Source organism: Phascolarctos cinereus, unplaced genomic scaffold (assembly GCF_003287225.1).
Source record: "Phascolarctos cinereus isolate Bilbo 61053 unplaced genomic scaffold, phaCin_HiC Scaffold_2;HRSCAF=192, whole genome shotgun sequence".
NCBI lineage: Eukaryota > Metazoa > Chordata > Mammalia > Diprotodontia > Phascolarctidae > Phascolarctos > Phascolarctos cinereus.
In genome coordinates, this window is record NW_027555625.1 from 30,735,557 (window position 1) to 30,742,413 (window position 6,857).

A 6,857-nucleotide genomic window follows, 5' to 3' on the forward strand; every position below is an offset into this window, starting at 1 on the left:
GAACAGTCAGCATGGCATATGCCCCAGAGCACCCCCTACTGGTTATGTTATATATCACATTGGAAAGCCCTCCATTGAAAAGCGTCTTTAAAAGTGTTGTTAAAATTAGAAGATTATTTAATTTTAATATACCATGTTGCCTAATGTTTGCTAAAAACAAATTTTTCAGAAAAAAAATCTTGTTTAAAAGAAAAGTCAGCAATCTTTTTCCCCCCAAGAAACAAAAGGCACTTTTTGTTAAATTGTGAGTTATTGCTATACTGCTTGGCATAGCTCATAAAATGTTACAGCAATTACCTTTTGATAACAACTGTTAAATGAAGGGGAAAGAAACTTTCTTGGCTGCAACTCTCCATAACAGTCTATTTATTTAAGAAACATATCTTCACCTCTAAGAAAGTATCCTGAGTAGCCCAGACATGCAGCATGTTTGGGTAATGTATGGACATATGGCTCTATTAGCTGTACATGGGAGAGAAAATTAAAAATAAATAAATACTGTGCTTTTTAATTATTGATTTATATTATGTGTGTCAAGAGCATTCCTGCCTAGATTTTAATTTCTTCCATTTGTAATGTTACATAGTCTTCATTGGGGAAATCGACTGATTTGATAGAGGTTTATAAAATAGCTACCCAGACAAGCCAATTGCTCAACAGAAGTCTCTAGCAAATGAATATGCTATTACGGTTGAGCTGCACAGCAGTTAATTCAAAATAATTTGTATTGTCAGACATGCATCAGAGGAAATGCATGGAAAATGAAAATGCACAGAGAACCAAATCAAATCTGCAACTTTGCATGCTAGAAGGTTCTGCTATATGAAAGAGTTCTGATTTCATCACAGTTGTATCATGTTGTCTGAGGGTTGAGGAAGTTATTTTTTTTTAGATAAATAAAACAAGAAGCAGTGACTTATTGAGAATTTTAAAAGTGTAAAGACATGGGTAGGCTTATTGGAACTCTTAAGGTACATAAATGGAAGTTGTGGTTGTCTGGTTTGTCCTTTTTTCTCAAAAAGGACCATGACATCATGATGATGATGATGACGTGACTTGCAAATGAGTGAGTGAGGGAAGGCTGTGCAAAGTCATCAGCCTTACTTTCTCTTCCAGAGCCATCTGGGTTCAGTGGTCAGATATGGATCAGGATGATTGAAGATGGCCCAGGATGCAGTAGGAGACCTTGGCCTTTATAAGCTAAAGTCTTTCCAGGTCTCACTTTGAGTGAGGCATCAAGGGACAGTCCTTTTAAAAAAATCAAATTGGGGGGCAGCTAGGTGGCATAGGGGATACTGCTCCTGCCTTGGAATTGGGAGGATCTGAGTTTAAATCTGACCTCAGACACTTGTTACTTAACTAGCTGTGTGACCCTGGGCAAGTCACTTAACCCCAATTGCCTCGCCAAAAAGGCAAAAAAAAAAAAAAAATTAAACTGGGAGGGGAAGACTCTCAGGGTTGCTGGCCAAAAGAGGAACAATTACTGTATGCATTTACTCTGGGCCAGGAGTACCAGGGACCTATTGTTGTCAGTTAATGAAAGCCCCACTGAATTAAGTTTAAGCTTTGTTTTTTTAAGAAAGAAATCTAGCCAGTATACCCCAATATAGCTAGGTAAGTTTTAGGCATCATAATTTACCTTCCTTTGGGCAGAACAACCTCAGGTAATAGCATGATACCCCGTGTGGGGAGACAGGGAATAGAAGAAGAGAGGAGAAGAGAAGAGAAGAGAGAAGAGGAGAAGGGAGGGGAGGGGAGGAGAAGGGAAGGGAAGGGAGAAGAAGACAGGCTGAATTGGCCAACCGGAAATGGCCAGCTGGATCCCAAAGGGACAGCTCGTACTACTCACAGGTTGTGGTTTGTCCATTTTTCTTAAAGAGGACTATGACAACATGATGATAATAACATGACTTGCAAATGAATTGAATCTGAGTGAAAAAGGGCTATGCAAAGTCATAAATGGAAGTAGAGACAGGAGAAAGAAGGGATTCTGCTGCTGAGTGGCATCTAAAGAAAAGTTTGTGGTGGTGGGTCAATATGAAGGAGGCAAGGCCCTGCTTGCAGGCCAACTGCTGTGCTGAGGGCTTGATGGTCAGTACATCTGTTTGCTGCAGCACAGCTGTAACTCCTGAATCTGTGAGGTGATTTTCTCCCATGTGCAGCTGACCAAGGATCTTTCGATGGAGCATCCTGAAAGACCAAGAAAGTCAAGGCCAGAATTTCTTTCCTGAAGAGTTGACAAGATCTCTTCCAGGCTGGCACAGTTAATTTTAGGGGTGTGTGAGGGAATGGATACATTCATATCTTAGTTACCTGAAGGATTATTCGTCAACTTCTTAGATAGCACTGTCTTAAGGCTATAGCAAAAGAAAGAAAGTGGAGAAGAATGGAGGTTTATTGTTCTTCTTTCAGAAGCTATCCTTGAAGTTTTCACCAAGCTTTCCATCACTCCACCTAGTTGCCTTCTGGGATATCTGGTTTCCATTACCTCCATGAGCAAACAAGTCACTTCCTCATAGTGGTTCTGGATTTTTTCATTGAGAAAATTCTAATTTAAAGTTTGTAAGAGGCTTAGATTCTTAAAATCTAGCCAATAGCTCACTAATGTTCAGACTCCTTCAGAGTCTGCCCAATATGACAGACTTTCTAGTAAACCTTATCTTTGGCTGAAAAAAAAAGTTTATAAAACATCTAAATATTATTTTAAAGAAGCTGTGTGTGGGGGGAGGGTTAGTTAGGAAAAAGAGTCTTTTTTCCCCTTCAAATTTGGGGTGAATTGGTTGAATATTCCAGGTTAATGCCTAAGATTTCATACAAAGAATGCAAATGTAATTATCCAGATTAATATGAGAGGAAATAGAATGCTTAAATAAACTTATCTTAAAAGGAGAAATTAAACAAGCCATCAGTGAGCTCCCTATGAAATAATCCAAAGCACTAGATGGATTTACCTTTTGTTGAATGGCATCAACTTGCTCAGAAGAACGGTAGTCCTAACTTGACTGGGCAGTGGTCACAAGAGTGTTGCTGTACAATCTTTCACAGCTGATCATCTTTATATTACTTTTGCTGTGTAGCCAGTTCTTTTGGTTATGCTTACTTCATTTTGCATGAGTTCATATAAGTAAGTCTTTTCAGATTTTTCTGAAACCATCTTGTTCATCATTTCTTATAGCACAATAACATTCCATCACAACTTTTTCAGACATTCCCCAATTGATGGACTTCCCCTCCATGCCCAATTCTTTGCCATCATGAACACTAAAAAAAGAGCTTCTATAAATACTTTTGTACAAATAGGTCTTTTTCCCTTTTCTATGATTTCCTTGGGATACAGACTTAGTAGTGCTATTGATGGGTCAAACATTATAAACAGTTTTATAGATGTTTAGGCATAGTTCCAAATTGTCTTCAGAAAAGTTAGACTAGTTCACAAATCCATCAACAATGAATTACAATTTTTCCACATCCTCTGTAGCATTGATCATTTTCCTATTCTGACATTTGAAACAATGCAATGGGTGTAAGGTGGTACCCCTAGAGTTGTTTTAATTTGCATTTCTCTAATCAGTAGGCATTTAGAGCATTTTTCATATGATCATTGGTAGCTTTGATTTCTTCTTAAAAATGCCTGTTCATATCATTTGACCGTTTATCAACCTAAGAATGGTTATTTTTATGAATTTTATGATTTTTATGAAATTTGGCTAAAATAATAACTTTGATTTCATCTTCCTCTCTGATACACTCACTCTTTTCATTTTTATTCTAATAATTTTGGTTTTTTAATTCAAAATAACCAATGAATTATTTTATTATTATTATTATTATTATTATTATTATTATTATTATTATTATTTTTAAAACCAATTCCTAGTTCCTTTTTAAGTTCAATGGTTTTCTTACTTTCAATTACACTGATCTCTCCTTTGATTTTCAGGAATTTCATTTTGGTGTTAATTGGTTCTTTTTCTTAGTTTATTGATCTGTTCTTTCTCTATTTTATTGATGTACACATCAAGAGATATAAATTTTCTCATAAGTACTGGTTTGGCTGCATCCCACACATTTTGGTATGTTGTCTTGGTTTTTTTTTTCATTCTTTTTAATGACATTATTGATTGTTTCTGTGGTTTGTCCTTCAACCAATTCATTCCTTAGGATTAAATTATTTAGTTTCACTCAACTTTTAACCTATGTTTCCACAGCCCTTTATTAAATTAAATTTTTAATTGTCATTATGGTACAAAAAGGATGCATTTAATATTTCTATTTTTCTGCTTTTGATTGAAAGATTTTTGTGCCCTACTACATGGTCAGTTTTTGTTAAGGTGTTATGTACAGCTGAGAAAAATATGTAATCCTATACAATACAATTCAATTTTCTCTAGAATTCTAGTACATCAAACTATTCTAATACTCTGTTTATGTTCTTTACTTCTTTCTCATTTCTTTTATGATTAGATTTATCTAACTCTGAGAGATGAAAGTTAAGGTCTCTAACTGGTATAGTTTTAGTGTCTATTTTGTTCCTGTAATTCGATATTTGTTTTTTAATTTAAGAATTTGGAATCTATGCCATTGGATGTACATATATTTGTTATTGATATTATTCAACTTTTTATGGTTCCTTTTAGAAAGAAAGGATTATTAACTGAAAAAAAAATTCCAAATTTATATCTAAAACAAAGGCATCTCTTTCATTTAGAATTTAGAGAAGCTCCTCAGCATTGGCTCTAGTTTGGCAGTTCTGAGTTTTCAAAGAGCTTAATTTATTGTTGCTATGCAAGTTTAGGGATAAAATTGTTTCCCTATATCATTTTCTACCCCTTCTGCTTTTAGGTTTAGACAAAGTCCTTTTGAAGATCAGCTCATCAATGTAATGCTTTGTGAATGTTCTGTAGCTGGCTTCTGCCTCTTATTAGAAGGCACTACTTAGTTTTTTCCTTGACTGCTGACAATTTGGAAAGGATTTACCAAAATTCAATCCAATTCTAAAGGGTTTGGGTTCTCTAGTTGATCTTCAAAGACATAAAGGCCATCACTTGACAAGTCATGATCGGTATTTGCAACCTTGATAGTGGTAGTGGAAATATCTTTGTCTACTAAAACCAATGTGTTTCTCTCTTTGATTTGCTGATATCAAGATAGATGGAGCCATATTACATGAGAAAAATGACCTGCATAAATTACAGGCATTATCAAATTCCCAATACTGAATTCCCCAAACAGAGTTTCTTTCTCAAACACAATATATGCTGAATATTGAAGGACATAAGGAGATCAAGATACCTATCAAAATGAACAAAGGTGGAGTTAATGACCAGATATTTTGAACCAATAATTTGGTACATAGAAAGCAAGAGTGCTTGGTGATTCCCCATGATCCAGAGGGATTTTCAAGTAAAGTCTGAACGTCTGATTTAGAGGCCATTCACTAGAGTAGTGGCTCATTTTCGTCTGTGTTCCAAAATTCCAAGGTGTCTAGAGTTCTGAAACAGAATCTCAAGCTTGTCAATGTTCCATAGGAAGAAGGGAAAAAAGGAGCTGCAGGAAGAAAATGAGAGGACCCAGAGAAATCTGAACTCTCCTGTGGATCTGTAAAAGAGACAAAACTTTTCCCCTCTTTCCTTCAAGCACCAGAAGTAGAGGAACTAGACAGAGGCAATAACGAGGGTCTTGTTCTCTTGTAGGGCATATCATTAGCAACAGGGTCCCTTTGGAAAGGAACTTGCTTACTTCTATCTTTGTATCTGCCACACCTAGTATAATGCCTAGAACATGGTGGAATAGGGATAAGAACTAGAACTTTAATTCCATGTTATAGGGAACCCTTTGGTGAGGAAACTTTTTCTACAAAACCAGGTAAGTATTTTCTCTGCAAATTATAGTCATAAAGAGTTGCCTAACGTATGGATAGAAAAAAAATGGCTTATTCAATGGTCACTCAGACAAAAGTGTCAGAGGCAGGATGAATCCAAGTCTTTCTGTTCCTTTCAAGGCCAACACAAGCCTCAGAGAAAGCCTTTTCCTTGAACCTCTGCTTTGTACCTCTTACTTGGGGAAAAGTAATGAAAGTAAAACTGTCATTCCTGAAAAGGGCATGTCAAAATAGTACATTATCACTGATTCGTCATTTTTGTGTCTTCCCAGACCGAAACACTGGAGGCCACTTGCCTAAGTGTATTGTCATCCCCTATTAAATTATAGGCTCCTTGAGGGCAGGAGTTGCTTTTTATTTCTTTCATGTTTAAATACCTAGCACTTCATTCATTGCTTTGCACATAGTAAATTCTCAATATATTTTCACTCACTCATTTACCTATATCTTATAAGTATTTGTGTCATTGAAAGGGTTTTTCACAGAGATATAGGAGTCCATGAAGTGTGTAGGGAGAAAAAAATAGGTGGGGGAAGAAAACCATTAGGCAATTTCAGGAAAAAATATTTTATTATCAGAATTTTATTATAAGGATGCACCCTTCCTTGCATTTCTGGTTTATCTGAGCTCCATGTCACCTTCTTTCTTTCTTTTCTTTTCTTTTTTTTTTTTTTGGCTAGGCAATAGTGTTGTGATTTACCCAGGGTCACACAGCTAGTAAGTGTTATGTGTCTGAGGCCATATTTGAAATCAGGTCCTGCTGAATCCAGGGCCAGTGCTCTATCCACTGTGCCACCTAACTGCCCCTACCTTCTTTCTTGATAGCATCTTCATTGCCTTCTCATCTCATCCATGGTTGAACTCCAAATTGTACCTTCTACATTTCCATATCTACCACAAATAGGGCTATCAATGGGTTTACAATTCCTTTTTAAGGAGAGATCATTTACAAGTCACTAAAGTTCAACCTTGTTAA

At 36.1% G+C, this 6,857-nt stretch overlaps 1 pseudogene; it reads right to left on the reverse strand.

The window, feature by feature from the left end:
- Positions 1-4,633: 4,633 nt before the first annotated feature.
- LOC110196333 (UPF0489 protein C5orf22 pseudogene) lies at positions 4,634-5,454 on the reverse strand (annotated as a pseudogene).
- Between the last annotated feature and the right edge of the window lie 1,403 nt (positions 5,455-6,857).